The 11317-nt window shown below is 36.7% G+C and overlaps 1 long non-coding RNA gene across 1 annotated transcript in view; it reads left to right on the top strand.

Moving 5' to 3' along the window:
* Nucleotides 1-1113: 1113 nt before the first annotated feature.
* The window catches only part of LOC149567068 (uncharacterized), an 80517-nt gene continuing 70313 nt past the window's right edge, over nt 1114-11317 (top strand). Inside the window, exon 1 of the long non-coding RNA XR_016361602.1 lies at nt 1114-1794. This is a non-coding gene — a long non-coding RNA (uncharacterized LOC149567068). The remainder of the gene's footprint in view (nt 1795-11317) is intronic.

Here is an 11317-nt window from a genome sequence, read left to right as displayed (position 1 = left end):
TCATAGGTGTTGGTATTGCCATGTAGTTATGCTATAGGTAGTATACTATTGAATCTCCAATTCCAGCAATGTGCAACTTCATCAAACTTTGCCATGCAGGGAAGTTCTCCTTGCTCAACTTGGGTACCTCCTTTCTGAACATCTTGATTTTTAGCTTTAAGTCCCTTCAAACTTTCCTTGCAAGCACCACAAGCTCTAATACCAATTGTTAGAATGATTTTAGAATAACTGGGGGGGGGGGGGGGAGGGTGAATCAGTTATTCTCAGGTTCAAATGTTCCAAATAAACTTTTAACCGCTTTTAACAACTCATATTTATTCATTTGTCCACTCGGTCTTTATATCACCTTAACAATAATATAAACTTACAGTTCACTATCCCGATAGTAACCTACTTGTAGAATGTAAAACAATAAGTTTGTTCACTAAACATTGTTCACAATTCTTGATATTTATTTTTCCAAAATTCTAAGGGAATTATTATTCCTACAAATAGTTTGCTCCTTCCCCCTTTTTAATAAATTGTTCTCATTATCAGCATTAAGTAAGCTCATTAAACATTGTTCACATCCGTGCTATTCATATTATAAGATAATATTAGTAAGGATGATACATGCACCTTCCTATGATTCAATTTAAAATTCACATTTAATGAACCCCTTCTACATATCTTCGATTTTATCTAACCTCTTGATTTGATGAAATAACTCGTTTATAACCTCTTACAGAAATGTAAGAATGATAACATATTGAAGAGTAATGCAATTTGATCTTTTCATATCCACCATACTTAACCAATTAAAACCTCTTCAACAAATTTATTTCACGCCTATCCCATCCTTATGCTATTCCATAAAATTGTATTTATCCAACCTTCTTGCCATAAGAACTTCACGAGGTTTGTTATAGATTTTTGTAAGGGTCAATCCTTAAATAAATTATTTCAAAATAATATTTTAGTTTTTTTAATTTTTAAATCATCTATTTCTCAAACGTCCCCAGACACAGCCACGTGTAATTTCATCCATCTCTGGAGCGCCCTGGCAGCTCAGAAACTAAAACATGACATTCAAAAAAAAGCATTGCCGTTTGAAAAAACACACGACCGTTAACAGAAAATTTGCTTCTCTGGCACCTTTAATTGAAGAGGGCAGACACTTCTCTGGAGAAAACCCTAGGCTTATTCTGCAGCAGTGAATTTGGAGCCTAAAAAGGTGTCGCCAGGTAATCGGGTGAAGATTATCATGGAATTCATCATGCCAGTGCTATGTAAATAGGGATGAGATTTGCTATTAGGGAAGGGGCAATATGTCGCTGATGATAATTGGAACAATTATCAAATGGGGAACGTAGCAATTGATTTTTCCCCGACATTTATTTTATTAGAATCTTTCGCAAGAGAGTCAGTCACATTGGTTGTATCTGCAACCTGATTATATAGCTCCTATATGTCGCTTTTGGTAGCAGAGATGGCGCCCCTGCCTATGGAATACGCAGTGTTTAGCTCTGCCCTTGCCCTCAACCTCTCTAACGCCCGGCAGAGGCAGGCGAAAGGAAGGGGCAGAGCATAATTGATGGAGGCAAAATAATCGTTCTGGACGATTCTTCTTCTTAGACGCGTGTGATGTTCTGTGTGATGTTTTATGTGGACGATTCTTCTTCAAATGTCAGGAAGCTCTAACTCTGTTTATGTATAATTTATGAAGGAATATTGTGTCCCACGTACTCAGTGCCTCTGACATCTTTCAAGCAGGCCACTTTTGCAGGGCTTCGTCTGACTAAATTGTTTTAACTTGTAAGACATTCTCCTCAAGTATGCTCCTAAATTTCTCTGCATTCTTTTCCAAAGGAATTCTTGGTGCACCATGCGCAATGTCTTGCAAACTTTATAGATGTGTATTGCAATGAGCCAATGGTTAATATAGTTACTGAAATTCATGTGCTGATTTTGTACATTTTTCTGTTTGATCTTGTTAATATGTTTGATATTTTATTTTCATTTTCATTTTAAAACAAGTAGAAAATAATAATGAATTGTAATGTATTTATTATTAACAGTAATGCTAATATTTTATATTTTCTGTTGCATTTGCATTGTTGTTAAAACAGCTGGATTGGCAAAGTCAGATTCACTTCATAGACGTGATGAATGTTGAGAATGTTCTGTCTAAGTGTCGTTTTATTTTTTATTCATAATTTTTGGTTTCTTTCTTTGGCTGTCATTCTATATTTGTTTGGCATGGTAATGCCTCTTTTCCTTTTATTTTGTTTGGAGGTCTACTTTTTTATGTTTAGTATTTTTTTTTTGTTATTATTATTTTTTTGTGTTTCATTTTGTAAGTTTTATTGTTATTTAGTATTAGTATTTTCATGGCTGATGAAATTTCAATGGAGCACAATAAAGATAGAAGTGATGACAAGGGGGAAGAGAAAAGAAGCAGATATGCACATCACAAGTATCAGGAAACACAACAGCTACCTACCTTTGATCTTGTGTATCATAGACACCATACGTAGGTTGAGTAATAAAATTTGATACGATCTACGTAGATTTATTTCTTGCAAGACCAAACTTTTGTGGAGATAATCCACCATTTTACCTCTTTGTTTGCTTAATTTGGATTAAAATGATGTTTTCTAAGTGAGTTTTAAGTTATAAATTTATTATTTACTCTATTGAATTAGATTTTTAATTGTTTGATCCCCTTCTGACTATAAAATTTCATGAGAAAAAAATACTGAGTGCAATTTAGGTTTTCTGCATCTTGATTAAACATAACATTTAGAAACTAGTCTAGTGGTTAATTTTAGCATTATATTTTCCATTTTTCATAGTTTCCTATTTCGTAAATTATTTCCTCTAAAATTCAAATATAAAATTTTCCATCATTACTTATTTAATCATGTCATAAATTAATTAAGAAATCTAAAGCCTAAAAATTTTATTTGCCTTAATGAATCTAGTTCTTTCAACCATGAACATGTGTGATCAAGATTTCTGCAAGTATGAAGCCTGTTCTCGGTGAAGCAGGGCTGCCCTCTCTACCCTTCTTTATTTGGTATCTATATTGATGAGCTCGAGACCTTCCTCAATGAGGTTTCGCTCCCCGGGGATGGTTGCTACTTACCAGGTCTTGATCTCTTATCTCCTCTTTGCCGATGTTGTGGTTCTTCTATCCTCCTCCTCGGAAGGGCTCCAGAGGCTTATTGATGGGTTGGCCTCTTTCTGCGACCGGCGTCAACTTATTATGAATTTGAGCAAGACTCGGGTTATGGTCTTTAACTGTCTGAAAATCTCACTTCTTAACTTTAGCTTCTAGGGCTAGGCGATTGAGATTGTCTCTTTGTACGCTTATCTCAGGGTTAAATTATGTAGTCCCTGCTTTAGCATGAGACTGCACGCCTGCCTAGAGTTGCTAATGGGATGGGCTCCCTCGCCCTCTTGGAGAGACAATGTTTCCAACATCACTTTTAAGACACCAAGTCTAAGTTATCCCTCTTGGGCTCATTGGTTGGACCGACTATTTTATATGGCTCTGTGGTTTGGGGACCATCTCTTCTTGATTCGGATTGGGCCTCAATCGAGTGGGTCTAGATCCTTCTCCTTCGTCAAATTATCAAATGTCATCAGTTCACTCCTCATAGTATTATCTTGGCAGAGTTCGGGGCTCACCCTTTCAAACTTAGCGCCATCTTCAAATTAATCTGGTTCATTCATTGCCTCAGAGGCTTTTTGGACTCCGTCAATGGTCGCCACAGATACTCATAGCACACTTACTACTCCTCAGTTGATACTACTAGTTCTGATTTGAGGGCGAGAGCTTGTTGCTGGTATACTTAGGCCACTACCTTATTGAACTCAATTGGCATTGACATTGATCATCTCCCGCCCTACCAATTCTCGCTGGATGCTCCCGCCCATCTCCTCCCACCGCAACAAGAGTTAAATGGGTACGTCAGACTTGACAATTATAAACAATACATCACCACGACTTGGATTAACCCTCCTAGGGCTCTGCTCCCTTGGATGGTCTCCTACTTTGAGCACTTTCTAGAGATCCATGACAGAACTATTGCTCGTCCCCTTTACTTGAGCTGATACTGGTGTCACACCCTTTGCATCTCTTTGGGGTCTTTCAGAGTCAATTTCCACTAGCTTCGGTACCAGACAGATCACCATTTGACCATTGATGATCAGATCTGCCGCCTTTGCACTTTATCTGAGACTGAGATTGAGATTGGGATCCATTTCATCTTCCAATACCCCTTTTCTTATGAGATCAAAGGGAGGTTCCATTGCTTATTCAGAGACTACATATCCCTCTTGGCCTTTTTTAGTTATGACCAATGGTGTTTAGCGCTTTACCTCCGGGAGACTTCAAAACTTCGTGATCTCACTTTGCAGCGTATGTTTCCTCAGAGCTAGGCCTCAGAGCAACTCATCACCGCCTTTTTCCTACCCATGTCCGCTTGCAGGGTCATGAAGCAGCCGCTTGTTACACCCATCTCTGGGCACATCAGATCTGTTAGACCTCATTGTGGATTCACTAGACAATGACACCCTATCTCTAGTGTTACTCAGAGATGGGCCCGGACCTCAGGTCATCCAGGGCCTTATCCTTCGGTGTTGGATCTCTTTGTACCGAGAAAGGATATTTAATCCTTCTCTTGTTTGTTGTTGTTCCCTTTCTTTGCTCTCGTGTTTGCTCTTCTTCGGACACCGTTTGGTGCTCCTGCTGGGTTATTTTTCTTCCATGTTTGTATCTTCCAGCCCCTTAGACCCTTTGTTGGTCTCTTGTTATCTTATCTTATCTCGAATCCAAAAGTCCATATGAATCTTACCTCACCAAATACTAAAAATTCACTTTAAATCTATTTTAATTTGAATTTTGAATTTCAAATCTCTTGTGGATATACAAACTTGGCTTCCCTTGCCTACATATAACATGTCTAATCTTTTCAAACTTAAACTATAATATTAACTTTGATTGATTGCATAGGTGTCCTAAACTATAAAAGACATTTTAACCATAGATTTGAAACTCCTAATAAACCCTTGATCTTCATGTTATTAATGAAGTTTGCACCCTTACTGAGCTTTCAACTCTGAAGCCTAGTGAAATATGGGATCATCTCCCTCATAATTGAGACTAATCTCTAGAGAAGGCTGGTTCCTATACTACCACTTTCACTAAGAAAAGGGAGAGAAAAAGACTTGGAACGAAAGCTAAGATCTAATGGGGTGATGGACTGGATAATTTTGTCATCTGTATTGCTGTTTTGTCTTCACAATAGATCAATAATCAACTCAGTTTCACACGACTCAAGTGTTTTCATTATACCAGTGCATCAATGTTTTGCAAGGAGGTTTGAGTTTTCAATAGTTTTTGATATAGAAAAGATGTTTTCACAACCAAATAACTGTTTGCAACTATCTCACAGCCTATAACCTGCATAAAGTGTACATTTTCTGCCTATAGGTGCTGGATTAAGACATACATTTTTTCTTCTTGAGAAAACACAATAACATCCATCAATCATCATTTTGCACACAATGTAACAGTACCTGAGAAGGTGAAATTACTGAAATCTTATTGTTGAGTGGTGTCTTTACAATAGTACAAATCTGAAAATGATTGATTTTCTCTTGAACAATGAAATGTTACAGATCCTTCACCCTCTAAAACTGATTTATGAGTTAGAAATTAGAATACAATATTTCTTGGCTAGAGAGAACCATTTTTCGGTTTCAAAATACAGCAGAAAAAATGCTTGAATCAACCCCAAGAGATTATCCTAAGCATCTCTTTATGGAGGAATAAGTGTTTTTTCCAGTCCTTGAGGCCAAGTCAAACTTCCTTTTCAGCATTGAGGAAACACTCTCCTAACTCACTGCGTTCAACAATTCCAACCAGATCTCCACTAAGGCATAGAAGATGAGGCTGTTTTATTTTAGATCAAATTATCTAGATATTCTCCTGTAAAAAAATCATCATAACTGTTTCTATCTCCTGCATGTGTCCATGGGTTCAAGCTGTTATAACTGTATGTGCTAATCATAGGTCCTGTGAAACAGCTTCTTGCTTGAAACTAGGGATAAGTTTCTTTTGATGCTGAACTTGTCTTAATTCCTTGAAGGCATTGAGAAATAGCCTTCTTCCAATGCATCTTCAAACCTCTTAATGAGACTTAATAGAGCACCCGATCTACTTACTCCATAGTGATATTTATTGGACACTCTTAGCATGGCTTGATTGCTGACTTGAATATTGCCATTTGACTAATTCTCTTGAATCTTATTATGCAATCCTCTCATTGATGCCACTCTTTCCAGATTGACTATCATGAACACCCCTCTATGAGGCCTCCAAGAATCATTTTAGTGCACGACAACCTGATATCCTCCATTTGTGTTTAGTTCTGAGGTTGCAAAATATAATGCAAAAAAGATCTGCTCTTCTTATTCCTCAGCGGTAGTCTTCAATTATGAATTCCACACTCATCACTTGCATTATTAATGTCTTCAGCCTCTTTTGCTAATTTTCAAATTTGAGCTTTCTCTCCATTGACTCTCTATCCATTGCAGATGATGTGAACACATTTATAATTTATTTTAATGACCAATACATTTTCTTTTCCATTAACATTTGCCTTTTCAAAGTTTGGTTTCAAAAGCTGTAAATGTGTGTGAACCAATGTAATTAAGATAAGAATGAGCAGCTGTAAACACTTCTACATAGAAAACCAAAGCTATTGTTTCTTATGCACGTCCACGCGTAACCCCAAAAAAGTCTTAAGCCCAGATTTATTTGGAAAAATGATGTGAAGAGGCCTTTCAAACATCAAAGACATTCAACCATGAGAAAGTGAGAAACTATACTGCTACCTCTAGGCCAATTTACAAGACTTAGCTCCTTGACTCTTTTGATAGCATCAAAGATACTCTTGGCAATACTAACTGGAAGGTAAATGTTTGGTGTCCTACATTTGCAATCTTGTAACCCACATATTTAACCTGTCTCAAGCTTGTTTATAATCTCAAAAGCAGAACACAAACAATCACCTAACATCAAATCCAACAAGGCCTGTTAAACCTAAATTTCTGGTTTTATGAGTTTGATGAGGCAACACAGATACATTGGTTGATTCTCTTCCTTATGCTGGATTAGAAGTTTTAATGGGAGTATCTGGATTACCAGATAAATCATACTTCTTCTGATCAAATAAGATATGTACAAATTCTATGATCACCCAAAGCACATCATATGCATAGAATGCCACAATTCTTAGATTCTGATCTTTACAATAGCTAGTTTGTAGGCACTTTCTCAATTCATTGAAAAGGTATTTTGATCTTCAAAGATAGAGGAATATACACTCTAGGACATAATAACTTCTAGTGCTGTTAATGAAGCAACACCAAGTGGTAGTGTGTCTAATATGCCTGCAATACCATCTGTAACAATCCAAACATGGCTGCTATTGAACTTTTTGGAATGAATAGCAACAAAAGATAAAGTTTGGCCTAAATCAGGTTGCATGTGCGCCAAGATTTCTATTGTGTCTCCTATGTTAGCATTGAATGTACTTATCAATAGTAATTGGAGGGTGAATGGTCAAGTATCCCACATTTGAAGTCCTGTAACCCACAACTATACAACCTGTCTCAGGCTTGCTTATAATCTAAAAAACAGAATGCTAGCAATCACTTTTAGCATCAAATCCATTAGTTAATTCTCTTCCTTCTGCTGGACTAAAATTTGTAAAGGGGGCATCTGGGCCACCAAATAAGTTAGGTTTCTTCTGATTGAATAAGCTATGTACTACATATATGCATCTGGACTACCAGATAAATCATGTTTCTTCTGATTGAATATGCTATGTACTGCTTTTATGTTCATCCAAAGCAATTCATATATATAGAATGCTACAACTCTTCGCTTCTTTTCTTGACAACAGTTAGCTTTAAGTCATCTTCTTGATTTACAGTATAGATATTTGATTGTCAAAGGAGGAGGAATATACATTTGAGAACATACTTGATACTTTCTAGTATTATTAATGAAGCAACGACAAGAAGTAGTGTTCCTAACATGCCCACATTGCCATCTGTAACAATCCCAACATAGCTGCTATTAAACACTTTCAAGTGAATAGCATCAGAGAGTAAAGTTTTGCCAAGTCAGGTTGCATGTGCACTAGGATAACCCTTCTGACACTTTTGATAACATTAAATGTCCTCTCAGCAATAGCAGTTGGAGGATGAATGGGGTCAAGTATCCTACATTTGAAGTCACGTAACCCATAGCTTTACAACTCTCATGTTTGTTTATAATCTCAAAAATAGAATGCAAGTGATCACCTTTAGCATCAAATCCAATAACACCTGTTGTAACATAAAATCTGGTTTTCTGAATTTGATGAAGAAATGCATGTACAATGGTTGATTCACTTCCTTCTAGATTAATCATAATTCTTCTGATTGAATAAGCCACGTATTGCTTTTAAGATCACTCAAAGCACATCATATGCATAGAATGCCACAACTCTTAGATTCTGATCTCCACAACAGCTACTTCGTATTCATTTTCTCAATTCACGGTAGAGATGTTTGATCTTCAAAGATGGAGAAATATACACTCAAGTACTATACCTTCTTGTGTTGTTGAGGAAGCAATACAAAGAGGTAGTCGGTCTAATATGCCTGCAATACAATCTGTAACAATCCAAGCATAGCTGCTATTGAACATATTCAAATGAAAGGCAACAAAGAGTATCATTTGGTCAAAATTAATTTGAATTTGCACTAAAATTACGCTTGTTTTGTTTCTGTGAAGATCTAATAGTACCTTCTGCCTCCATACACAGGTTTGCTATTTCATTTTCATAGTACACTATGCATATTCCTTAATGAGATATCTGTCATTCTATTGACTGTGTATGAAACTTTCACGTCTTTTCCATGACTGCCTGTGGTCTCAGTCTTCTTCAAACTGTCATTTGTCCCTGAATTGCCATAAGGCGACATTGTTCTTATTAACATGGTTAACTTCGTACTGTCCACCATGCCACAACTGTCCATGAATATTTGGTTGTCATTGTTCATATCTGGCAAGTGTTTTGGACAGGGTAGCAAAAGTAGTCCTTCACTCTTCATTGTTGCTATAATCATTTAACAGTCTTCTATGACCTTATCAGATAAAATGCCTTCTTTGATAACATTAAATGTACTCTCAGAAATAGTAATTGAAGGACGAATGGGGTCAAGTATCCTACATTTGAATTCATGTAACCCATAGCTTTACAACCTGTCCGAAGCTTGGTTATAATCTCAAAAATAGAATGCAAGTGATCACCTTTAGCATCAGGCCTTTTGCATTCTAAAATTTGGTTTTCTGAATTTGATGAAGCAATGCAGATACATTGGTTGATTCTCTTCTGCTGGATTAAATTTCCAGTGGGAGTATCTGGATCTCTAGATAAATCATATATTCTTCTGATTGAAAAAGCTATGCATTGCTATTATGATCACCCAATGCATGTCATATGCATAGAATGCCACAGCTCTTAGATTCTGATCTTCACAACAGCTACTTTGTAGTCATTTTCTCATATTCACAGTAGAGATATTTGATCTTCAAGGATGGAGAAATATAAACTCAAATGCATACAATGCCTTCTTGTGCTGTTGATGAAAAAACGAAAAGACGTAGTGTGTCTAATATGCCTTCAATACCATCTGTAACAATCCAAACATAGCCCTGCTATTGAACATATTCAAATAAATAGCAACAAAGAGCAATGATTAGTCCAAATTAGATTGTTTGTGCCCTAGCATGACCCTTGTTTTTATTTTGTGAAGATCTAATAGTACCTTCTGCTGCCTCCATGCACAGGTTTGCTATTTCATTTTCATAGTACACTATTCATATTCCTTAATGAGATATATGCCATTCTATTGACTGTATGAAACTTTCACGTCTTTTCCTTGACTGCCTGTGTTCCCTGTCTTCTTCAAGGAATGCCATTTGTCCCTGACCTGCCATTAGGTCACATTGGTCTATTAGCATGGTTAACTACGGACTATCCACCATGCGACTGCCCATGAATATTTGGTTGCCATTGTTCATTTCTTGCAAAGGTTTTGGACAGGGTTCTAAAAGTAGTTCTTCACTCTTCAGTGTTTCTATGATCATTTGACAATCTTCAATGACCTTCTCAGATAATGCCTTCATCATGTAATGTTGGAGGCCTGTAGATCCATTGTCCTTTGCATAACAGTCTTTAGTTCCCTTTGTGTTGGCCTGTGTATCATGTATTGCACTTTGGTTATATGGCTGACATTGACATTCTTTCTAACCCACCTGCCATATGTATTCTGTCATCCATTTCTTGCATCATGGATTTTCCTTCTTGCTGCATGACTTTATTTAACATGATTATAGTTTTTGATGATTTATTCACTGTCCCTTTTGGACCGTTACAATTTTTTGACATTGTCATAAACCCTTGAGCATGAAGGAGACTCAACTCTATCACAGAGGCTTGCATAACCTTCCACTGTTCAATATCACAACTGCAATTTTATCTCCACCATTATATTTACCTCATCAGTAGGTTTTATAAACTAACAATTATCACTGCTCTTTTGCTGATGACTGCCATCAAGATCCAATCTTTATTTCCTGCTCAGCTGCCCTCCATGATAATGCAACCTCCTCTTAGCTCTAACTGCCTTTTTGTTTGCTTATGATACAACCTTCATAAGAAGACATTGACTTGATTCTAGTCTATTCATCTGAGTCATGTGACTATTACCATCTCTATATGCTACATGTTGTCTTGCTAAAAAAGTCCTTTGTGATTTCTATTTTGAAATAGTCCTTCTATGGACTGTTTGACTATCACTTCCTTCCCTATGCACTGTTGTCATTATTGCAAGGAAGCTGTGTGCATGCCAAAAACGATAATCTCTATCTTTTAGTTTTTAGTCTTATTTCCTTATCTATCCCTGTCTTCCTTTATGGAACCTTTTCCATAGTTAGAAAACTTGGGCTCAACAAAAACTCGCCAAGGCCTGATTTTTTTGTGGGAAAAACTTGGCAAAAAACCTGCTAACTTAAACAGCTTAAAATTTTATTAGAATTTGTTGCAAAATTCAATGAGAAGATGCATTCTATGAGTTAATTAGTGAGTAACACAAAAGGAAAAAGCGAGTTTACACACACGCAAAGTGGGAACACACATGCAAAGTGGTAACACAAATGGAAAATCACATTCTCATACGAAATGCTGATGGTTGGAAGCAAAACAATAAA

This window comes from Cupressus sempervirens, chromosome 3 (genome assembly GCF_028749045.1).
Source record: "Cupressus sempervirens isolate cs-2001-9-10 chromosome 3, ASM2874904v1, whole genome shotgun sequence".
Lineage (NCBI taxonomy): Eukaryota > Viridiplantae > Streptophyta > Pinopsida > Cupressales > Cupressaceae > Cupressus > Cupressus sempervirens.
This window is presented reverse-complemented; position numbering and strand designations above follow the sequence as displayed.